At 37.2% G+C, this 25906-nt stretch overlaps 1 long non-coding RNA gene across 2 annotated transcripts in view; it reads left to right on the top strand.

Moving 5' to 3' along the window:
- Positions 1 to 25906, top strand: part of LOC118899459 — a 30181-nt gene that overhangs the window by 1584 nt on the left and 2691 nt on the right. For both annotated transcript variants that reach the window (XR_005020955.1, XR_005020956.1), the window contains exon 2: positions 20309 to 20489. This is a non-coding gene — a long non-coding RNA (uncharacterized LOC118899459). The remainder of the gene's footprint in view (positions 1 to 20308; positions 20490 to 25906) is intronic.

Consider the following 25906-nt stretch of genomic DNA (forward strand, 5'->3'; position numbering starts at 1 on the left):
AGGCATGTTTAAATTTTACATTAAGTATTTATCTCCCCCTCCTCAGTAAAATACTTGTTGGTTTTCTGATCGTACTACTGCTACTTCCTTTACTAATAGTTAAGGTAAACATTCCACAGTGGTTTTTTGATGAAGTATTTAAAAATTATCTCCCATGTAAGGGATTGAGAGGTATAAATTATTATGTATAAAATAAGCTACAAGGATATATTGTACAATGCAAGGAATATAGCCAATATTTATAATAACGATAAATGAAGTATAACCTTTAAAAATCACGAATCACAATATTGTACACCTATAACATATAATATTGTACATCAACTGTACTTCAATTAAAAAAATAAATAAATACATTATATGCATAGAATCACATTAATTATAAGTAACCCAGAACTGTTGACAAGAAATTAATACTAAAATTAACTAAATTTAGACCTTAAAAAAATTATCTCCCATAATAGGAATTCTACTACCTCATAATTTTTAACATCAGATACACAGAACATATATCTTCTGTGTATCTGAAATATCTCATCATATTAGGAAGACATTTCTTGTACTTTTTTTTCCCTCTGACTTCTGTTGTCCACAGTGGAGAGCATGCCTCAATTTCGTTTTTTTACTGAAATGGTTTTGCCTAATTAGAAACAAAATAGAGAGTTACTTATTGAGTCAATCTTTTTCTCAGGTGTTGTCTTCTCAGATTTTTATTGTCAAAAGCATTTCTTGCATGCCTGCTAAGAAAAGACCTTAGTACTCAATGCTCTGTGAAGTACTACTGCAGAGCATATTGAAAGCTCTGGAATGCTTAGGATAATATGTACCATGGCTTCTCATATTTCTGCACTGTGGTATCCCTTATGCCCAAGAAGAAGGTGCAAAGGAAGAAGAACAGCGGCAGCAACAACAATTACAGTAATATTAGCAGCAGTAAGCATATGTATAGAATTGTTTAGTACAAAAACATGGATAAAATGATTGGTAAAGAAGTAAAGTCAGTGACGTTAAGTTTACTTTTGGTTGTGCAAGCTTAGTTTTGATAAGATTTGATCATCCTAATCTAAGAGGAAAAGGAACCATTATTCCCCTGAGAGCCTCCTAATGATGATATTTTTTTCCTAGACCTTCTAGTGTTGTGATGTCAAATATGGTAGAGGCTAGCTATGTGTGCTTAAATTTAAATAAGTTAAAAAATAACAAATTCAGTTCCTCAGTTGCACTAGGCAGATTTCGAGGGCTCACTGGCCACTTGTGGCTCTTGGCTATCATACTGGATCCTGTAGGAATCGAACATTTCCATCATCATTGAAAATTCTGTCGGGCAGCACTGTTTATCTTCCATGTCTCTACCTTTCTTTTGTGTGTGTGTGTGTGTGTGTGTGTGTGTGTGTGTGTCATAGTTATAATGACTACTTTAATATTCTTGTTTGCTAATTCTAACCCTTGTGTCAATTCTTTTTTTTTTAATTGCGATGCAGTTGATTTATAATATTATAGTGGTTTACATCAGCACTGCTGGTGTAGTGGTAACATGCAAGAGCCCCAATATTATTATATTAGCTTCAGGTATACAACATGACGATTCAAAGTTTTTATAGATTATACCCCATTTAAAGTTATGAGAAATATTGGCTATATTACCTGTGCTGTACAATATATCCCTGTAGCTTCTTTATTTTGTACATAGTAGTTTGTACCTCTTAATTCCATACCGCTATCTTGCCCCTCTTTTTTCTCCCCATTGGTAACCTCTAGTTTGTTCCCTATAACAGTCTGTTTCTTTTTTGTGATATCCACTAGTTTGTTTTATTTTTTAGATTCCATATATAAGTGATAACATACAATATTTGTCTTTTTCTGACTTATTTCATTAAGCATAATACCCTTCAGGTCCATCCATGTTGTTGCAAATGGGAAAATTTCTTTTTTTTTATGGCTGAGTAGTATTCCATTGTGTGTGTGTGTGCGTGTGTGTGTGTGTGTGTGTGTGTGTATCATCTTTATCCATTCATCTGTTGATGGACACTTAGATTGCTTTCATATCTTGGCTGTTGTAAATAATGCTGCTGTGAACATTGGGATACATGCATTTTTTCTAATTAGTGTTTTTGTTTTCTTCAGATTTATGCCCAGGACTAGAATTGCTGGATGGTATGGTGGTTCTATTATTAGTTTTTTGAGGAACCTCCATACTGGTTTCCAAGTGGCTGCACCAATTTACATTCCCGCCAGCAGTGCACAAGCGTTCCCTTTCTCTACATCCTTGCCAACATTTGTTATTTGTGGTCTTTTTGATGATAGCCATTCTGACAGGTGTGAGGTGATATCTCACTGTGGTTTTGATTTGCATTTCTCTGATGATTAGCAACGTTAAGCATCTTTTCATGTGCCTGTTGGCCATCTGTATGCCTTTTTGGGAAAAATGTCTATACAGGGTCTTCTGTTCTTTTTTTAACCAGGTTGTTTGTTTTTTGATATTGAGTTGTTTGAGCTGTATATATATTTTGGATATTAACCCCTTATTGGTTGTATCATTTGCAGGTATTTTCTCCCGTTCAGGAGGTTTTCTTTTCATTTTGTTGATGGTTTCCTTTGCTGTGCAAAATCTTTTAAGTTTAATTAGGTCCCGTTTGTTTATTTCTACTTTTGTCTCCTTTGCCTTAGGAGACAGATCCAAAAAAATATTGCTACGATTTATGTCAAAGAGTGTTCTAACAATGTTTTCTTCTAGGAGTTTTATGGTTTCTGGTCTTACATTTAGGGATTTAATCCATTTTGAGTTTATTTTTGTATATAGTGTTAGAGAATGCTCTAATTTCATTCTTTTACATGTAGCTGTCCAGTTTTCCCAGCACCACTTATTGAAGAGGCTGTCTTTCCTCCATTGTATGTTCTTTCCTCCTTTGTCATATATTAATTGACCACTGGTGTGTGGGTTTATTTCTGGGCTCTCTATTCTGTTCCATTGATCTATGTGTCTGTTTTTGTGCCAGTATTATATGGTTTTGATTACTGTAGCTTTGTGGTATAGCCTGAAGTCAAGGAGCATGATACCTCCAGCTCTGTTCTTTTTTCTCAAGATTGTTTTGGCTATTTGGGGTCTTTTGTGTTTCTACACGAATTTTAAAATTATTTGTTCTAGTTCTTTGAAAAATGCCATTAGTATTTTGATAGAGGTTGCATTGAATTTGTAGATTACCTTGAGTAGTATTATTAATACTGCAATATTAATTCTTCTAATTCATGAACACAGTATATCTTTCCATCTGTTTGTGTCATCTTCAGTTTCTTTCATCAGCATCGTATAGTTTGCCAAGCACAGGTCTTTTACCTCATTAGTTAGATTTATTCCTAGATGTTTTATTCTTTTTGATGTGGTTGTAAATGGGATTGTTTCCTTAATTTCTTTTTCTGATAGTTTGTTGTTAGTGTATAGAGATGCAACAGATTTCTGTATATTAATTTTGTATTCTGCAACTGTACCGAATTCACTGATGAGCAGACTAGAGAATTGTTTAAAAGCCTTCAAATCTAGTAGTAGTCTGCATTCAATCTGCTTTGCAAGAGTCTTTATTTGTCTCCACTTTGAACAAAATGAAACTGGAAATCCAATGCAAAGCACTAGAGGTACAGTCTATACAAGAAAGACTACTCAGAACTCCAGTCAGAAGAACCATACTCAAAAGAAGGCTTTAATGACTGGGGAATAAATATTTAGATTAAAAATAAAATTCTTAAGGTATACATATTGATAAGAATGTAGGCTAGGCTTCATGTGACAGACACCCAAAATATTAGCGATTTACTCCAGAGAAAAGTTTATTTTCCTTTCACATAAAGGTGTAAATTAGCATAGTTATCTATGGTAGCAAATAAACCCTCAAATTGTAATGACTGAGACACAGTGGAAATTTATTTTTCACTCACGTAACAGGTCAAATGGATGATCCTGGTCAGTGGGTAGCCCTCCTCCACATGGTGATTCAGGAATCTAGGCTTTTCCATCTTGTAGCTTTGTCATTATCATAACTTTATGCATATTAAATAGAGAAATAGGAAAGAGGGTATGAAGCATGCATAGCTTTTCAAAGACCCAATCTAAAAACTCCACGTGTTACCTCTCACATTCTGTTGGCCACAGCTCGGTCACATGACCACATCTAACTATTAGGGAGGCTGAGAAATGTAGTCTTTATTCTGGTAGTGTATTTGTTCAGCTAAAGTCAGAGTTTCCATTTCTGTAATAGTTATCTATTACTTTGTAATAAATTACCCCAAAACATAAGGGCATGGAACAATAACCATTTGCTTCACAATTTCTGTGGGTGGAGAATCTGGTTGCAGCCTAGCTGGAGCCTCTGGCTCTGGATCTCTCAGAGGTTACAGTCAAGGTATCAGCCAGGGCTGCAGTCATCTCAAGTCTGTATTTGGGGAGAATCCCTTCCAAACTCACTCAGTTGACTGTCAGCAACCTCAAAAGTTCTGCTTCTAAGCTCACCCACACCGCCATTGGCAGCTGCTAGGTTCTCATTGGCTATCGTCAGAGAGATTGGTTTCTTGCCATGTGGGTGGTGAGAGATGCTCTTTGTTCTTCTTTCTTTACGAAAGAAATGAAAGGCTCAGGTTGAGTCACTTGCCCTAAAATTGCAAACCAAGAAGGAATTGCTGTTGCAGCCCTTCCCAGGAGTGGAATTTTAAACCAATCAGTCTGGAATTTCCTGGTCAGCACTGGTGAGCTAATCTGCCTGAGACCACCCCCCCCACCCCTTCCTTCCCCTAAGGGAAGGTCACCTTGCCTGAAAAAACCCACTCTTTTAACTTCCTTGTCCCACCCTCTTTCTGCCTATAAAAACCTTCCATTTTGGTTTTTTTGTTCTTGTTGTTTTTTTACAGTCTAGTGTTTATTTTATGTTATGGCAGTTACACTTGAATTTCAAAAATTTAAAACATAAAAAGTGGTTAGGGACTGCCAGCTTAAAAAAAATGCACAACGTGAGAGTTGTGAGTTAAGTTTTATTTGGGGCAAAATGAGGACTATAGCCCGGGAGATAGCATCTCAGATAGCTCTGAGAAACTGCTCCAAAGAGGTAGGGGGGAAGGTCAGTATACATGTGATTTTGGTCAATCAGGAGTACATGCAAACAAGCACATATTTTTTTGCAAAAAGTTTCTGCTAGTCTTGTGAAGGTACTGCTAGTCATGAGGAGCAGACCTGACCATGAAAGATTTTAGTGCTTTTCTAGATATGAGGAGATATAAGAATTGGGCTCATAAAATCGTCTCCTGAAAATATCTATCTGAAGATCTGTTCTGCCAGTTTTTCCCAGAGCACGGAATGCCTCATTTCTGCTCTCCACCCTGAGCTCCTTTCGGGGGGGTATTGAAAGTCAGCCGCTGCAGCAGCACATGATTTAATCCTTGTAGAGGTAGATGGCACCTGCCAATTTGTATTTGACAGGACTAACATTTGTATCAACAGTTGATAAATGTCTAAGATTGTTTATTATACAGCAGGGTACAGTGGTAGTGCTAATGCCAACAGGGCACTATGGAAATTAGTCTAAAAATTATCATTTATCTTTATACAAGCAACAACACTTGCTGCTGTTTTAGAATTTTGGGATATAGTCTGCTTCTAATGCTAAGCAGTCCTTGAACATTTTTAATGTTATACAGTGTTATAGTAATTAGTTTGGCAAATGTTTCAAAATAAAGTAGAAATATATTCATAACATGACAGAAATGCACATCCTGTTTTGTTTTCAATAAGAACCATAATAGGTACAGGTCAGAACTCTTCCCTATGTGAAATAATTTACACATGGATGAGTGCTATAATATCACCATCTAAAATAATCACTAAATAGGGGCTTCCCAGGTGGTGCAGTGGTTAAGAATCCGCCTGCCAATGCAGGGGACATGGGTTTGATCCCTGGCCTGGGAAGATCCCACATGCTGCAGAGCAACTAAGCCCCTGCACCACAACCACTGAGCCTGTGCTCTAGAGCCCATGAGCCACAACTGCTGAGCCTGTGCGCCTAGAGCCCGTGCTCCGCAACAAGAGAAGCCACTGCAAGAAGCCCGTGCACCACAACGAAGAGTAGCCCCCCCTCGCCACAACTAGAGAAAGCCCGTGCACAGCAACGAAGACCCAGCACAGCCAAAAATAAAAACAAATAAATAAATTTATATTTTAAAAAACTTATTAAAAAAATAAAATAATCACTAAACACAATTCTTCTTAAGAAATAAGCAAAGGAAAAACCTTCCATTTTGTACAACTCCTGTGAGTATCTCTCAGCTGGCCAGATGAGATGCTGCCCAAATTCGTGAATTGTTTAATAAGCCAACTGGATCTTCAAATGTACCAGATTGAATTGTGTTTTTTAACAAGGTAGTAGTTGAAGGAGCAGTATCCATAAAGAACCCTGTGAATTACAGGGAATGGAAGAAATGCTGCTTCAGAACCAGGGGATAAAATGAGGCTGTTGCGAAGGAAGAGATCTTCCTCTATCCTAGGTTCCTTTGGCTGATCTAAGAATTAAAGTGACATGAAACAGATTAACAGGGAAAAATCAAACAAAAGTTTAATAACATGTACACATGGGAGAGACCCAGGAAATCTGAATAACTCACCAAAATGGCCAAAGTCCTCACCTTAAATACCATCCTCAGCCAAAGACAAAAGATGTTAGAGGTAGTGGTTTTAGGACTGCAAAGGAGAGGAAGGCAATTCACATGGACATGGAAAAGCAAATGTTAGGTAAACAAACACCTGCTAGGCCGTGCCACAGCAGAACATAACATCACACCCATAAGTTCCCAGAAATAACTAAGGGAGACTTTGGGTGAGACCTACGGTCAAGGAGCAAATAATCTGTGACATTTGAACTATTCATGTTGAGGTGTTGGCATTCATAACCGTGGACTGGTGGGGCCTGAGGAAATTTGAATTGTAAATACAAAATTTGACTGAATAGAATTGGAGCACAGAGAGAATATTGACTTTGTCTAAGGAACTCAAAGCAGCTTCACAGCTCAAGTTAAGACTTTAAGGAGAAATGGGAGTCACCCGTGTCAGGTGATAGATGTGACTAGAAGGTCAGAGGAGCTGCCTCTGCAATGGGTGACAAATCAAAGCATGTAGCATGTTCTGGGATGAGAAAATGTGACTATAATGTGGCTAAAGCTGAGCATCGTTTTATAAACGAGACAGAGGAGGATGGGCTGCGTGCGTTGAGTTCTATTTGTTGGAATTCTTTGAGGTCTGAGATGAATTTCTCCATGGGGGAATTTAATTTGCTTCTGTCAGGCTTCTGGGGATTCTGCTAATCCAAGATCACTCTAATTTCAACTCTCATTTTGAAGTGTTTAATACCACCAAGATGACAAGGATTTGGCCTGAGAGCTGGCTTTCAGTTCTAAATTCTCACCAGTGATTCCCTCCCTTTGCTGCACTCATGTTGTGAGTGTGTTTCTTTCCTTTGGAGTCCCCTGGGGCTGGAGGTGAGGGGTGGGAGGTGGGGAGAGAGATTTTCATGAAAAAGTTTACCCAGATACCTAGCTCACCAAATAATCAGAAACAGAATGCAAGTCATCTTTCTGATGAAAGAGGCTGGCATTTTCTTTACCGGCATTTTTCTCTACTGAGAAAACTATTTCCAAAATCTTTGCTTTAGAAAATGTTGGGTAAAGGAAAGAACATGGAATGGCTGGTCCAAATGTCAGAGAGCTGGGTTTTTTTTCCCCAAACATCTTTTATTTACTCACCGCTTTGCTTGTCACCGATGGACTTTAAATGCCAGAGCTAATTTTTAGTCTGGTCCCTAGTTCAGTGACATAGAACTTCAGTTGCCTCCTATGTAAAAATAGAACGCTAATGCATACTGTATTCATCTTCAACAGCTGCCCTAACAAAGTACCACGCATTAGGTGGCTTAAAACAATAGAAATGTATTGTCTGACAGTTCTGGAGGCTAGAAGTCCACAATCAAGGTGCTGGCAGGGCCATGCTCCCTCTGAAACCTTTAGGGAAGAGCCTTCCATGCCTCTTCCTAGCTTCGGGTGGTGGCCATCAGTCCTGGCTGTTGCTTGCCTTGCAGTTGCCTCACTCCACCGTCTGCCTCTGGTATTACATGGTGTTCTCTCTTGTGTCTGCTCCAATTCCCCCTTTCTTATTAAGGACATCAGTCATATGGAATTAAGCGCCCACCCTACTCCAGCATGACCTCATTTTATCAATAGTTAACATTTATCTGCAACAACCCTATTTCCAAATAAGGTCACATTCTGAAATACTAGGAGTTAGGACTCCACCTGTCTTTTTTTGGAGCTCAATCCAACTCCTAACACATGCCTTTTAGGTCACTCCCTTCTGTCTTCCTCGATACACACCATGCATATCTTATATGCCTCAGTTATAGCACTTGTCATTGTTTAAAGTAAACTATTATTGACATATAGCATACATACAGATGAAAACATACAAACTACAAATGTACATCTTGAGGAACGATCACAAAATTAACACACACATGTTACCATCACCCAGATAAAAAAGAAGACATTACCAGCACCCCAGAACCCTCCTCATGCCCCCTCCGAGTTACATTCCTTCCTAACCAAAGGTAGTCACCATCCTGATTTCTAATATTATAGATTTGTTTTGCCTGTTTTTGAAGTTTACATGATTAGAATAATTCTGTTCCTATTCTTCTGTCTTTTGTGTCGTTTATTTGATAGTATGTTTGTGGGTTAATGCAAATTGTCAGTGTAGCAATCCTTTATTTTCTTTTCTGCATAGTAGTCCATTGTATGACTATATGATATTTATTTATCCATTACACCGTTGATAAACATTTAGGTTGTTTTCAGTTTGCACTCTTACAAATAATGTTGTCAAGGACTTTCTTACATACATCTTTGATACATGTAAGTATGCATTTCTGTTTTGTATATCTGTAGGAGTAAATAGCTGGATCTTAGATTTTACATATATTTAGCTTGAGTACATTACTGTCAAACAAGTTTTCAATGTTTGTAGCAATTTACATTTCGTCCAGAGGTATACATTTGTCTATCCTCGTGCCAACAACAGTAGCATATAAAAGTTTCAGTTGCTCCAGATTCTTTTGCAGTACCCAATATGGGATACTATCAGTTTGTTAAATTATAACTATTCTTTGGGTATGTAATGGTATTTTACACAGATACTGGTTTTAATTTAAACTGCCTCATTGACTAATGTTTTCATGTTTATTGGCCATTTGAATATCTACTTTTTTGATGTGCCTCTTCTGACATTTCACCCCTATATTTACCTACCGAATTGTCTACATTAAAAAAATTACTTTGTAGCCAATCTTTATATATTCTGGATATATACTTTTTCAATTATATGTATTGCAGGTATCTTCTCCCAAACTGTAGCTTGAGTTTTGTTTGTCTTAATGACATCTTTTGATACACATCTTTTGTTCAATTTATTCCTAGGTATTTGATTTTTATGCTATTTCAAATGATATGTTGCTCAGTTTTTTTCTTCTTTTTTTAAAATTGAAGTATAGTTGATTTACAATGTTGTGTTAGTTTCTGGTGTACAGCAAAGTGATTCAGTTATACATATATATATATATATATATATATATATATATATATTCTTTTTCATATTCTTTTCCTCTATAGTTTATTACAGGATATTGAGTATAGTTCCCTGTGCTATACAATAGGACCTTGTCGTTTATCCATTCTATATATAATAGTTTGCATCTGCTAGTCCCAAACTCCCAATCCAACCCTCCCACCGCTACTTGGCAACAACAAGTCTGTTCTCTATGTCTGTGAGTCTGTTTCTGTTTCATACATAAGTTCATTTGTGTCATATTTTAGATTCCACATATAAGTGATATCATATGGTATTTGTCTTTCTCTTTCTGACTTACTTTGCTTAGTATGATAATCTCTAGGTCCATCCATGTAGCTGCAAATGGCGTTATTTCATTCTTTTTTATAGCTGAGTAATATTCCACTGTATATATATATACAACATCTTCTTTATCCACTCATCTGTCAATGGACATTTAGGTTGTTTCCATGTCTTGGCTATTGTAAGTAGTGCTGCTATGAACATAGGGGTGCATGTATCTTTTCAAATTAGAGTTTTGTCCTGTTGTATGTCCAGGAGTGGGATTGCTGGATCATATGGCAACTCTATTTTTAGTTTTTTGAGGATGATTCTCAGTTCTAATGTAGTTCTAATGTCAAATTATCAATCTTTCTTTTATATTTGGTGTTCTTTGGATTCTATTTAAGAAATCTTTGCTTACCCCAAAGTCACGAAGACATTCTAAATTATCTTCTGAAAACATTGTCTTAGTTTTTGCATTTAGATCTACAATCCACCTGAAATTAATTTTTACGTACGGTATGATATAAGAATCAAGACTCATCCCCCACCCACCCCAACCCATGACTATCCAATTAACCCAACACCATTTACTGAAAAAAAATAAAGTCTATTATTCATCACTCTGTAGTGCCATCTTTGTCAACACTCCAAGTATCCATATATATAAGGTCTGTTTCTAGAATCTGTTTGATTGCTTTTTCTAACTATTCTTGCACTAATACATTTTCTTCATTCCTGAAGGTTTATGATAAGACTTGATATCCAGTAGTATAAACTCTCTAACTTTGTTCTCTTTAAAGATCATCTTGGCTGTTCTGGCCTTTCTGCATTTTCATGTAAATTTTATTATCCGATTGTCAATATTATTATTATTATTTTATTATTATTTATTTTTTTGGCTACACCATGTGGCCTGTGGGATCTTAGTTCCCTGACCAGGGATCAAACCCAGGCCATGGCAGTGAAAACGCTGAGTCCTAACCACTCGTCCACCAGGGAATTCCCCAGATTGTCAATTTTTAACAAAAAAGTCCTCTGGCATTTTGATTGTGATTGCCTTGGGTCTATAGATTGTTATGGGATGCCTTGATTCTTTCACAACATTGAGTCTTTCGACTCATGAACATGGTATGACCTTCCATTTTTTTAAAGGTGTCCTTTAATTTCTTTCAATAATGTTAAATAATTTTTTTGTAGAAATCTTGCAGCTTTCATTAGATTCCTTCCTAGATGATTGATGCCTTTGAAGCTATTTAAATTTTTTTGCTTTTTTAAAAAACATTTTTTAAGAGCAGTTTTAGATTCACAGCAAAATTAGGAGAAAGATACAGAGATTTCTCTTACGCACCCTGCCCCTAAGTATGCGTAGCCTCCTGCATTACCAACATCCTCTGCGAGAGTGGTATATTTGTTACAACTGATGGACCTACATGTCATAATCACCCAAAGTCCATAGTTTACACTAGGGTTCACTCTTGGTGTTGTACATTGTATGGCTTTGGACAAATGTATAATGACATGTATCCATCATCTTAGTATCATACAGAGTATTTTCACTGTCCCCCCCCCCCCAGCAAATCCTCTGTGCTCACCTATGCATCCCTCTCCACTGTATTCCCCCCTGCCCCCCACGACCCCTGGCAACCACTGATTTTTTTTTTTACTGTCTTCATATTATTTCCTTTTCCAGAATATCATATTATCATACAGTTAGATCCCTTCTCAGATTGACTTCTTTCACTTAATAATATGCATTTAAAGTTCCCCCATGTCTTTTCATGGCTTGATAGCTCATTTCTTTTTAGTGCTAAATAATATTCCATTGTCTGTATGTACCACAGTTTATCCATTCACCTACTGAAGATGGATATCTTGGTTGCATCCACATTTTGTCAGTTATGAATAAAACTGCTGTAAACATCTGTGTGCAGATTTTTGTATGGATATAAGTTTTCAACTCCTTTGGATAAATACCAAGGGCAAATTGTATTACTATATTTAAATTTTTTTATTTTATACAATTTATTATTGTATACTGATCTCGTATCCAGCAATCTTGCTAAATCTATTCATTAGTTCTAATAGTTTTCTAGAGACCTGTTGGCTTTCCATATGTGATCTTGTCATATGAATAATGATATTCATATTTCCAATCCACTTATTTTTTTGTCTTTCCTTATTACATTGGCTGGGGGCCTCTGGTACAATATTAAATAGAATTGTTGATAGTGAATATCTCTGTCTTGTTCCTGTTCTCAAGAATTAAGCTTCCAGTCTTTTGCTTCAAATGCCATGTTTGCTATAATTTTTTATTGACACCTATGATCAGATTAGGGAAGTTTCTTTCTATTCCTGATTTGCTAAGATATTTTATTATGAAATAATTTTGAAAATTTTATCAGATCCTCTTTTTGTATCTATTGAGACAACCACATGATTTTTCACCTTTGTTATGTTGATGTAGTGAATTTCCATTGACTGCATTAAAGTATTAAACCAACTTTGCATTCTTGAAGTAAACGTAACTGGGCCTTGATGTAGTCTTTTATATCTGGCCAAGATAATCTTTGCTAATATTTGTTTAGGGTTTTTGTTGTCTATGTGTTTGGGTGAGATTAGCTTGTAATTTTCCTTTCTTAGAATATTTCTGACAGATTTGAGTATGAAGCTTATGCTGGCCTCAAAATAAGTTGAAAAATATTATTTATTTTACTAGTCTTTGAAGAGTTTGTGTAAGATTGGTATTGTTTCTTTCCTTAAATAGCTTGAAGACTTCACTAGCTAATCAACGTGTGTCTGGAAGATTTTTTTGTTAACTTTTTATTTTGGAATGATTTTAGACTTACAAAAAATTTGTAAAAACAGTGAAGATAGTTCCTGTATACCAATAGTTCTTAACTGGGGGTGATTTTGCCCCTCCAGAGGACATTTGTGAATATATGAAGACATTTTACTTTGTCACAATTTGGGAGCGGAGAGAGGTAGTGCTAATGGCATCTGATGGGTAGAGGCCAGGGGCCAGAGGTGCTGCTAAACCTCCTACAGTACACAAGACTGGCCCTCCTGACAAAGAACTATTCAGCCCACTATGCCAGTAGTGCTGATATTGAGAAACCTTGAATGAGGTCATTCATCTTAGCTCTTCAGACTCATATTGCAGGTATAAGAACTAGAAAACAAGCTTGTATTAGAAAAATTGAACTGAAAATTAAATTATTTTAGTCAGATATTATGATCGTTATGTATGTATATATATCATGGATGTTTTATTGCATATATATGTCCCAGTTCATTCAGGAAAACACAAACCATTCTAGATATTTAAATAGTAAGGGCTTTAGTACAGTGAATTGATGCTTATAAAATCATCGAAGCGGGAGGGGAAGTGAGAGTCAAGGGAGAGCTGGTGCTGCCTTTCAGATACTCAGAAAGTAGAGAATCGTGATAACAGTTGCCAGTGATCTCAGCTGCCCATAACACTGAATTGGGTGATTTGCAGAAGTTCATCCAAAAGCTGTTGCAAACTTCGCATCTGCCTTTTGCCAGTACATCTACCTTCTTGAGAGGAGAAATGATAGTTTATACTTCTCTTCCATCTTCCTAATTGCCTATAAATTGGAACCTTATTGGCAAGGAATTCTTGGCAATGTCATTATCCTTCCAGCCCCTTAAAGAGGAAAGGATAGAAAGGGGTGAGGATAGTGCTGAGTTAACAGCAGACAGTATGGCACCGTCCAACCATTGGGTTACTCACCATTCTTACAACCCCTCCTGTCCATATTTATCTTCCATACAAAAGTAATAACAAAGCATCCCATTTCTGCCTAATATGATGCAGTTATCACTTCTTCAAACAAAAACATCCACCCTCTTCCCCCAAAAGTGAAGACTCAGCGTTCCATGAGTCACTAGCTATATCTGGGTAATAATCATTCTTTTCTAATACAATCACAATCATCCTTTGATATGTAACTGCAAATTAAAATTTTAATATTCACCATTATGACTTATATAGAAGAGTAGTAAAAGTGAGAGAGAGAGAAAAAATTATACTCTGGCTATGGGAGAAACAGTATTATAGATTGTTGCTGGTTTAGAGCATATACCATATTTTGTATGAGGGCATGTCAGCCCCTCATGATGTTGTCACTGAACCTGAACTGAGTTGAATTTATTCAGCTATAATTGAATCTTCAACAGGCCATTCTACTGTTCTGTAGTGCCAGCTGCTTTGTGTTGATGGGATACATGGTAAAATAAGCGAATCCTGTGGGTACGATCACTTCTTTTACTGTAAAATGAAATCCATTGTCAGAAGCTGTGTTGCGTGAGATACCATGATGGTAAATTGTCGTCTGGAAGTTTGTGCGTGGTGTTGCTAGCAGAAGAGCTATGGCCAGGGAAAGCGTACATCTATCCAGTATAAGTATCTATTCCAGTGAAAACAGATTGCTGCCCTTCCCATGATGATTTCTAAGGAAATCAACCTGTTACCCTGTGGATAACTGTTCCCTCAAAGGAATTGTGCCATGTTAGGAACTCAGCATTTATTTCTGTTAACAGTTGGGCCTTCACACCGGCTTAGATAGATGAACCTTAGTGAGGAACACGCATGTCGGTGATCCCAGCAAAACCTCGGTGTGTGCCATCCTCCCACTTTACTTGAACTTGCGGAGCAAATACTTGAATGGCCATGGAAAGAGGCTACTAATGACCTACAGAACAGCACATCTTGATCACCTAATTATTGAAAGCTGCCTCAGCAATGAATGATCTATGAATTCACTTGAGACTCAAATGTCCTCGTACACTGTGTCCATTGTGAGAAGTTGATCCCTAGACCTCCTTGTCACCAGCTTTCCAATCTTGTTCCCTCTAAGTGCCTGACAATGTGGCCAAAGCGTTAGCCCCTGCCCACGAATCTAAATAGGTCTGTATAGATCTGGCGATCTCTCTTTCTGGGCAAACTGAACAACTAGATGCACTGCTTATATGAGATGAATGCTCCCAGTGGGAGTGTCCCTTTTCCTCATTGTCATTCAGGGCTACCCTGAGTGCAGCTATTAACTCTACAGCTGTCCACTTCTGGCTGATAGCAATTTATTGTGTATCATCATCTGCAAACTAGTTCTGCGTTTTTCCTTCCTCAACTAACTGATGATAGGGATGAGTTAAAGGAGAGCTGACAATTCATCAGGAGTAGGTGCCACTCCTAGCTGCTCAAGCTAAACATTGAAAACAGAAGCTCTGATATATTTACCCTTATCAATAAATTCCTACCTGGTCTAGTGCTCTTAAAATTCAGTCTCAGCTTTTTGTTCATATAAATTGGCAAAATATTGCAATCCTTTTGATGACCTTCCTGGGTCAGTCCTTGTACACATCCCCATAGAGCAAGGATTAGCAAACTCTGGCTTGTGAGATGACAACCTGTTTTTGTCAATAAAGTTTTATCAGAATACTGTGATGCCCATTTTTTAACGTATTGTTTATATTTGCTTTTGCAACAACAGTGTTGAATAGTTGTAACGGAGATTCTATGACCTGCAAACTTAAAATATTTTCTATGCAGCTCTTTAAAGAAAAAAATGCCAATCCCTGCCCTAGATTACAATAGAATATAACTCTAGTTTTATATCTAGAAGCAATGAGAGATGGTGGAGGTGCATTTGAGGAGAATCAGGATCTGCTTTAAGGGAAAAAATTGTGGGGTCTTTAAGCCTGGGAGGAAGGAAGTGCTAATTTCACTGGAACAGAAGAATGCAGATGTTCAAGTTTCTCAGTTCATTGGAATGCACACATAAATATCATCATTTCAGTATTCAAGATCTCATTCTTTTTCATTTAACATCCAAAGTTTTACATAAGAGACTTGACAAGGAAGTGACCCCTGTTTATATCGTAATTCTGCAATCCTCAGTATAATAATTTAAATGTGCTTTAGGGTTTTTGTTTTTGTTTTTTTGGACATATCAACCCCTGAGACTACAAAAGATAAGAGACTTTTTCAAGGGATTCCTAGAAGTTCTATGGTTCTCTCTTGGTACTTTGACCCAAGATTTTAAAGCCCTGATCTTGTCATTTTACTGCTTTTTTTAAAAATTATTGTTTATTTAGGTAACGTTGGCTTATAACATTATATGTTTCATGTGTACAACATTATATTTCTACTTCTGTGTACCCTACAGCGTGCTCACCACCAAAAATTTAGTTTTCATCCATCACCATACAGTTGCTCCCCTTTGCCCATTTTGCCCCGTCCTCTCTGGTGACCGCTACTCTGTTGTCTGTATCTATGTATTTGTTTTTGTTTGGTTTAGTTTGTTAATTTATTTTGGTTTTTTTCCTTTGTTTGTTTTTTAGATTCTACATACAAGAGAAATCATACAGTATTTGTCTTTCTCTGTCTGACTTATTTCTCTTAGCATAATACCTTGAGGTTCATCTTTGTTGTCCAAATGGTAAGGTTTCATCTTTTTTTATCTATTCATCCACTGATGGGCCTTTAGGTTTCTTCCATATTTTGGCTCTTGTTAATAATGCTGTGGTGAACATAGGGGTGCATGTATCTTTTCTAATTAGTGTTTTCATATTCTTTGGATAAATACCCATAAATGGGATAACTGGATCATATAGTAGTTAGTTCCATTTTTAATTTTTTGAGGAACCTCCATACTGTTCTCCATAGTGGCTGCACCAATTTACATTCCCACCAACAGTGTAGGAGGGTTCCCTTTTCTCCACATCCTTGTCACCATTTGTTATTTCTTGCCTTTTTGATAATAGCCATTCTAACATGTGTGAAGTTATATCTCATTGTGGTTTTAATTTGCATTTCCCTCATAATTAGTGATGTTGAACACCTTTTCATGTGCCTGTTGACCATCTGTATGTCTTTTTTGGGAAAATGTCTCTTCAACTCCTCTGCCCATTTTTAAATCAGGTTGTATTTTTTAAGTTGTTGTTGAGTTGTATAAGTTCTTTACATATTTTGGATATTAACCCCTTATTGGATATATCATTTGCAAATATTTTCTCCTATTCAGTAGGTTGTCTTTTCATTTTGCTAATGGTTTTCTTTGCTGTACAGGAGAGTTTTAGTTTGATGTAATCCCATTTAGTTTAATGTTTATTTTTGGGTTTGTTTCTCTTGCCTGAGGAGACATATCCAAAAAAAATGTTTCTAAGACTGATGTCAAGAGCATACTGCCTGTGTTTTCTCTAGAAGTTTTATGGTTTCAGGTCTTACTTTTATGTCTTTAATCCATTTAAAATTTATTTTTGTATATGGTGTGTGAAAGTAGTCCAGTTAGATTTTTTTTGCATGTGGCTGTTCAGTTTTCCCAATACTATTTATTGAAGAGGCTGTCTTTTCCCCATTGTATGATGCCTCCTTTGTCATAGATTAATTGCTCATATAAGTGTGGGTTCACTTCTGGGCTCTCTTACTCTGTTCCATTGATTTATGTGTCTGTTTTTGTGCCAACACCATACTGTTTTGATTACTGTGGCTTTTTAGTATAGTTTGACATCAGGGAGCATGATACTTTCCAGCTGTTTTCTTCCTTCTCAAGATTATTTGGGGTCTTTTGTGTTTCCATACAAATTTTAGAATTATTTGTTCTAGTTCTGTGAAAAATGCCATTGGTATTTTGATAGGGATTACCTGAATCTGTACATTGCCTTAGGGAATATGGTCATTTTACCGACATTAATTCTTCCAGTCTATGAGCACGGTATATCTTTCCATCTATTTGTGTCATCTACAGTTTCTTTCATGAATGTCTTATAGTTTTCCAAGTACAGGTCTTTTACCACCTTGGTTAGATTTATTCCTAGGTACTCTATCCTTTTTGATGCAATATAAATGAGTTTTTTTTTTTTTAAATTATCTTCCTTATAGTTTGTTGTTAGTGTATAGAAATGCAACAGATTTCTGTTTGTTAATTTTGTATCCTGCAACTTTGCTGAGTTTATTTATTATTTTTAATAGATTTTTTTGAGGCATCTTTAGGATTTTCATGTATAGTATCCTGTCATCTGCAAACAGTGATGGTTTTACTTCTTCCTTTCCAATTTGATGTCTCTAATTTCTTCTCCTTTTCTGGTTGATAAGTCTAGGACTTCCAATACCATGTTGGAACAAAAGTGGTGAGAGTGGGCATCCTTGTCTTGTTCCTGATCTTAGAGGAAATGCTTTTAGCTTTAGACAGTTGAATATGATATCAGCTGTGGGCTTGTCGTATGTGGCCTTTACTGTGTTGAGGTTTGTTCCCTCTATACCCACTTTGTTGAGAGGTTTTATCAATATAATAAATGGACATTGAATTTTGTCAAACGCTTTTTCTATTGAGACGATCATATGATTTATATTTTTCAATTTGTTAATGTGGTGTATCACATTGATTGATTTGCAAATATTGAACCATACTTGCACCCCTGGGTTAAATCCCAGTTGATCATGGTGGATGACCCTTTTAATGTATTGTTGAATTTGGTTTGCTAATATTTTGTTGAGGATTTGTGCACCTGTGTTCATCGGTGATATTGGCCTGAAATTTTCTTCTTTTGTGGTACTTTTGTCTGGTTTTGGTATACAGGTGAGGCTGGCTTTATTGTGTTGTGTCAATTTCTCCCTTTATGTTTGTTAATACTTGCTGTATGTATTTAGGTGATCCTAGGTTGGATGCATATATATTTACAATTGTTATATATTCTTGTTGGATTGATCCCTTTAGCATTATGTAATGTCTTTGTCACTTATTATAGTCTTTGTTTGAAAGTCTATTTTGTCTAAGTATTGCTACCCCAGCTTTCATTTTGTTTCCAGTTGCATGGATACCTTTTTCCATCCCCCCCACTTTCAGTATGTGTGTTTCTGTACATCTCAAGCAAGTTTCTTGTAGGCAGCATACATATGGGTGTTGTTTTTGTATCCATTCAGTCACTGTGTGTTTTGATTGGAGCATTTGGTCCATTTACATTTAAAGTAATTATTGATATGTATGTACTATTACCATTTTGTTACTTGTTTTCTGTTTGTTTTGTATTCCTTTTTTCTTCTTACGTTCTTTTCCCTTGTGATCTGATGACTGTCTTTAGTGTTATGTTTGGATTCCTCTTTCTTTTTTTGTGTGTATCTGTTATATGTTGTTGGTTTGTGGTTACCATGTGGTTTATATACAAGAAATTTTTTAAAATTGATCTCTTAAATTCAAATGCATTAAAAAAACCCTGCATGTTTACTCTCCCCCCCAAGTTTAATGTTTTTGACTTCATATTTTACATCTTTTTGTTTTGTGTATATCTTAACTACTTATTGTGGCTGTAGATGATTTTACTACTTTTGTCTTTTAATCTTTATTTTAACCTTTAAGCTTTAAAAGTGGCTCATCTATTACATTTACCATATATTTGCCTTTACCAATGAGATTTTTCCTTTTGTAATTTTCATATTTCTAGTTGTAGTCTTTTCTTGTCCACTTAGAGAAGTCCCTTTAGCATTTCTTGTAAAGCCAATTTAGTCCTGCTGGACTCTCAGTTTTTGCTTGCCTGTAAAACTCTATCTCTCCTTCATCTGAATGATAGCCTTGCCAAGTATTCTTGGCTGTAGGTTTTTTCCTTTCATCACTCTAATTATATCATGTCACTCACTTCTGACCTGCACAGTTTCTACTGAAACTTTCTACTGAAAGTCAGTGACAGTCTTATGGGAATTCACTTTTATGTAACTGGTTGCTTTTCCTTTACTGCTTTTAAGATTCTCTTTTGATCTTTAAGTTTTACCATTTTAATTACAGTGTGTCTTTGTGCATTCCTTTTGGGATTGATCTTGTTTGGAATTCTTTGTGCTTCCTGGACCTGGATGCCTGTTTCCATTCCCAGGATAGGAAAGTTTTCAGCTTTTATCTTTTCAAATAAATTCTCTGCCCCTTTCTCTCTCTCTTTGGCTTCTGGGACCCCTGTAATATGAATGTTAGTATGCTTGATGGTGTCATAGAAATCTCTTAAACTATTCTCATTTAGAACAATTTCTTCTTCTTTTTTCTGCTTTGCTTGGGTAATTTCGACTACTCTGTCTTCCAGTTCACTGATTTGTTCCCCTGTATCGTCTAATCTGTTGATTCCTTCTAGTGTAATTTTTAGTCATTGTACTCTTCAGCTCTGTTTGGTTCTTCTTGTTTATATTTTCTAAGTCTTTGTAAAACTTCTCACTGTGTACATCTTTTCTTCTCCCAGGTTTGTTGAGCATCTTTATGATTATTATCTTGAACTGTTTATTGGGTAGATTGCTTATCTTCACTTTGCTTAGTTCTTCTGGGATTTTATCTGGTTTGTTTGTTTGCAACATATTCCTGTGTTGCCTCATTTTACCTAATTCTCTGTGTTTATTTGTAGGTATTGCATAGGTTGGTTACATTTCCTGATCTTGGAGAAGTGGGTTTATGCAGGAGATGTCCTATGGGGTCCAGCAGCACACACCCTTCTGGTCCCTTGAGCTATGTGCTCTAGGAGTGCCCCCTATGTGGGCTGCATGTGCCCTTCTGATGTGGTGGAGCCAACTACTATGGACACACTGGTAAGTGAGGCAGGTCCCTGGCCCAGTTGGCTGCCAAGCCCTGCCTGGTTTGGAGCCTGCCAGCTGCGGGTGGATGGGGCCAGGTCTTGGGGTGGCTGGTTGTGCAGCCTGGGGGTGTCCCAGTACTGGTGCCGACTGGCTGGTGGGCAGGGAATCCCCTGGCACTAAGGCTAGAGGGAGGACTCCAAAATGGCACTTGCCAGCACCAACGTCCTTGTGGTAGAGTGACCTCCCCAAAATGGCTGCTGCCAGCAACTGTGTCCCCACGGGGAGTCCCAGTTGCCTCCTATTTCTCCAGGAAGCTCTCCAAGATCAGCAAGTGGGTCTGGCCTAGGCGTCTTTCAAATAACTGCCTCCGTACTGGGTCTCGGAGCATATCAGTTTTTGCATGAGCCTTTTAAGAGTGGAGTCTCTGTTTCTTACAGCTCTCCAACTCTCCCACATGCAAGCCTTCAAAGCTAGATGTTCTGGGGGCTCCTCTTCCTGATGAAGGACCTCAACGTGTCCTGGATATTCAACTTCTGCAGTTACAGTCACTCCAGGTGCTACCAGTCTGCCAACACACTGCTACCTCATGACAAGTTGAGGATCTTGGGCGTGAGGGGCAGGCTGTCTACCCCCAGCCCCTGGCCACTGCACCTAGTCCCCACTCATCACCCACTGACCCACTCATTGCTCTGAAGCTGGTCCAGGCCTTTCTGCCCTGTTTTAAATGAATTGAATATTCTTTGGAATTCCATTTTACCTTCTCTAGCTATTCCTATTTGAAGAATTTTTTAGTGGTGTTTTAAAGATTACAATATACATCTTTGACTTATCATAGTTTATTTTTAAATAGTATTATACTTCTTTGTGAGCAGTATAAGAACCTTACAACAATATGGTTCTATTTCTCTCCTCTTCCTTTGTGCTCTGTCATGTGTTTTACCTCTACAAACGCTATAAACACCGCAAAACATTGTTATTGTTTTTGCTTTAAGTAGCCCATAGTCTTTTAAAGCAGTTTAGATATAAGTCTATGTCTATCTCTTAAACATAATGAAATCGGTCTTTTTTTTATTTACCCACATACTTTTCTTGTGTTCTTCATTCCTTCCTTCAGCTCTAAATTTCCATTTGACATCATTTCTCTTTAGCCTGAGTAACTCTTTTAGCATTTCTTGTAGTGCAGCTCTTCTGGAGATGAAATTGCTTCACTTTTGTCAATCTGAAAATGTCTTTATTTTACGTTTGCTTTTGCAGGATATATTTTGCTGTATGTAGAATTCTAGGTTGTCTTTTTTTTCTTCAAGTGCTTAAAAGTTGTCTTTTCATTGTCTCTGGCCCACCTTGTTTCTAATAAGAAGTCAGCAATCATTCTTACTGTTGTTTCCTTGTATGTAATATGTAATGGCTGCTATTGAGATTTCCTCTTTATCATGGTTTTCAGCAGTTTGAGTCTGATGTGCCTAGGTGTGTGGTGTTCTATGTGTGTGTGTGTGTGTGTGTGTGTGTGTGCGTGTGCACGCACACACATGCTCAGAGTTTGCTAATCGAAATCTTTAAAAAATTTTGGAAAATTCTTAGCCATTATCTCTTCAATGGTTTCTTCGGCCCCATTCTTTCTCCTTTTCCTGTCATACTCTAATTATTACATCTATGTGTCCCATAGATCTCAGATACTTTATTGTATTTTCTCTCATTTTTATTTTTTCATTTCAGTTTATATAATTTCTACTGTCTTTAACTTTGTAGATCTTTTTCTTCCTTTGTGTCCAGGCTGCTTCTAATCCCATCAAATAAATTCTTCACTTATAATAGCATATTTTTCATTTCTAGCACTTCCATGTGATCCATTTTTATCATTTCCATCTCTCTGCTGACATTCCCCATATGTTTGTGAATGTTCTCCAGCTTTTCTAGTAGGTCCTCTAACACATTTTTATAGTTATTTTAAAGTCCCTCTCTCATAATTCCAATATCTGATTCATCTCCCAGTCTGCTTCTTTCCTCCCATGATCATGGGGTCCATTTCCTTGCTTCTTTGTGTGTCTCATAGTCTTAAATGTACATTGGACATAGTGTATAAGAGAGCATTAGTGGCTGAAGTAAATAATATTTCCTCCAGAAAATCGCTCATCCCTTATTCTGTCAGGATGCTAAGAATCCCTAGCCCTGTAGAAGCACCAAATAAATACCAGTAAGACATCAGATGTTTCTTTGTTAATTTACAGCTTTCTGAACCATGAGTGATTTCCCTCTCTGCTTAACAGTCTGAATTCTAGCTTTTCAAGTCACTGGAAATATCTCTTTGTCCTTCAGTTCCATCCCTGCCTTTATGTACCTAAGGAGGTCTCTCTATGCTCTACTGTCCTGCTTTCAGTCTGGCAGTTACTGCTCTGCACTCAGTAAAAGCCCAAGTGCTGCAGAGAGATTTCTCATCTCTTCTTTCTGCCTTGCTACTTCTCTGCAATGGGCCATTGTCTCAACTTGGAAAAGGTCTGAGCACCTTATATGGGATCTCTCTAAGCTCTTTTGCTCTCCTTTCAGCCTTCAGCATACTATCTATGTGCCCTTGATGAAGGCCTGTGGGAAATAGTTGGCAGGTAGGTGCATACTCTTTCTGTGGTTGGGGTTCCTTGGGATTCTAATGCATCATGGTAGCTCACATGCGGTCTTTACAAATTCATTAAAATATGGCTGGTTTCTCTTTATCACCTACTATGATGTATTCTGTCCTCTTTCAGTTGCTCTGCTAGAATGAAAACACCTATAGGTCTCTACTCTTAAAGAAAGGCCTCTTTACTTTCTAGATTTTCATTTGGTTAGATTTCGTTCTATCCTCAGATCTCTGGTGGGTTTAAAAAATTGTGATTTTGTAGCTTATCTGGTTTGTTGTTATTGTTAGGGTACCCTTGTGACTTGAACTGAGAAGGCCTCAGCTTTTAACGGCCTCTAATGAATAGGAGACAAAGTCTGGATCCAAAGAATGGTGGGAAGTAGAATCCAAGATTCTAGCATAAGCCAGAACTGTAAGAAGGGTTGATGTGGAAAATAATGTTTCAAAGGGAGGTTTGTCTGTTTGTGTGTGGCTCTAGGATAAGCAGGGAAAGAAAGAAAGAAAGAAAGAAAGAGAAAGAAAGAAAGAAAGAAAGAAAGAAAGAAAGAAAGAAAGAAAGAAAGGGAAAGAAAGAAAGAAAGGAAGGAAGAAAGGAAGGAAGAAAGGAAGAAAGGAGGGAGGGAGGGAAGAAAGAAAGAAAGAAAAGAAAGAAAGAAAGAAAGAAAAAAGAAAGAAAAAGAAAGAAAGGGAAAGGAGGGAGGGAGGGAGGAAAGAGGGAGGGAGGGAGAGAGGGAGGGAGAGAGGGAGAGAGAGAGAGAGAGGGAGAGGGAGAGAGAGAGAGAAAGAAAGAAAGAAAGAAAGAGAAAGAAAAAGAAAGAAAGGGAAGGAAGGAAGAAGAGAAGGAAGGAAGGAAAGAGGGAGGGAGGGAGGAAGGAAGGAAGAAAGAGAAAGAAAGAAGAAAAGAAAAGAAAGAAAAGAAAGCTCACACCAGTGCTGATTTGGGGACATAATTCATGCTACCTACATGGTCTGAATACCAGATGCCTGGCACTAATGGGTCAACTCTTCCCTGTGTAATTCATGTGAAACATTGATTTCAGCTCTTCCTATGCCTAGGATAGTCATGACCTATGGTCCTGAAGTACACAGCAGTTCCAAATCATTCGATGCTGGACATCCTAACTGATGTTTTTGCCATTCATGCATCAACTGGGCCCTCTCATCATTTTACTAAGGAAGGGACTCAAGTGTGTCAGTACAGGAGAGAAAGTAAAGAAGATCTGCACACCATGGTTCCTTAAGATTGAGGGCAGGCTGCACCCTGCTATAAGCTACCCTGCCAGTTTCATGGGTGTCATCAACATTGACAAGAGTGGTGGGAATTTCCGTCTGATCTGTGACCCAAGTTGTTCATCAAATTGTGCCTGAGGAGGCCAAGTATAAGTTCTGTGAAGTGAGGAAGATCTTTGTGGGCACCATCCAGATGGAAATCTTCTGGATTGATTTGGACTTTGGCCAAATCAATTAGCCATTTCATCAAGTTCTGCTAACCCATGTACATTGATGGAAAGTGCTAACCTGGGACAGATTGATGGTATCACCAACACACACACACATACACACACACACACACAGAAAGAGAGAGAACCTGACTCTTGACCTGAGTCATGTGTAGGAAGCCAATGGCAATAGCTTTGCCACCAGGCTTTCTCAGCATATTCATCATTGGAGACAACAGCAAACAATGGATTTCCCTGCACCAAAGAAAGAGTACTTGCCTCAGTATTGCTGAAGACAGAGACAAAGACTATTAGCCAAACAGAGCAATGGGTGAGATGATTTCCAGAGGAGAGAAGTAGAGAGCTTCTTTGGCTAATTAAAGATGTATTAGCATGGAGGAGAAAACAAAAAGAAAACATTATTTTCAGAGAATTACCACCAAAGGAACATGCACTCACAATTAAAAAAAAAATTACTGAAACACATGAAGAAACAAGCCCAAATAAACAAAAGTCAGCAGAAAAAAATATAAGAAACTAAAGTGTCAGACTCCCAAGATTGATATTGGAATTATTAGACTACACAGCAAGAACGTTTAATCTATCTAAATTTTAGCTGCATGAATGAAAATGAGAATCTTAAAATCATAGCACTGAATGAAAATAAAAGCAAGTCCCAAATCAGTAAAATGGGTAAATGAATTTTAATCCATTTATACCACACAATATCATAGAGCAGTTTTTAAAAATGCACTAGAAATACGCATATCAAGATGGGGGAATCTCAGAAATAGAAAGTTGAGTGAGAAAAATGTTAAAAAATACATATGAGTTCTTTATATAAGTTTCAAGACCTGTAAAAATTAGATATTATATTATTTAGGGATACATAATAAAACTTTTTTAAAGTAGCTAGTAATTTATAATTCAGAATGCTGGTTTCCTATGGATGAAAAGGGGAGGGAAAAGCTCAGAGAGGGGGCATGGTGGGCTTAAAAGATTTGGGTTGTGTTTTATTTCTTAAACCAGGAGGTTTAACATAGAGGTATTTGTTTTTAGTAACATCACTTAAGTATATGAGTACAGTTTATTCATTATTTTGTATGAATGAATTGTTTATATTTTTAAAAACTCAAATAAATCTTGTGTTAAGGTCAGTGGCCTAAATCCTTGCTAGGAAGATCTCACTGAATAAAAAAACCATTCTCTTTCTTGGAAGACAAAATATCAAATAGGTCCATCTAGTGGTGAATTAGAGAATCTCAAATACAGGGATACTCCAGTTGAAGGAATACACTGGGATGTAAGGCGTTTACTCAAAAATAGCCCATTCAGTGAACATTGGGGTGCATGTATCTTTTTTTTTTTGGCCACACCGC

Source organism: Balaenoptera musculus, chromosome 8 (assembly GCF_009873245.2).
Source record: "Balaenoptera musculus isolate JJ_BM4_2016_0621 chromosome 8, mBalMus1.pri.v3, whole genome shotgun sequence".
Taxonomy (NCBI): Eukaryota; Metazoa; Chordata; class Mammalia; order Artiodactyla; family Balaenopteridae; genus Balaenoptera; species Balaenoptera musculus.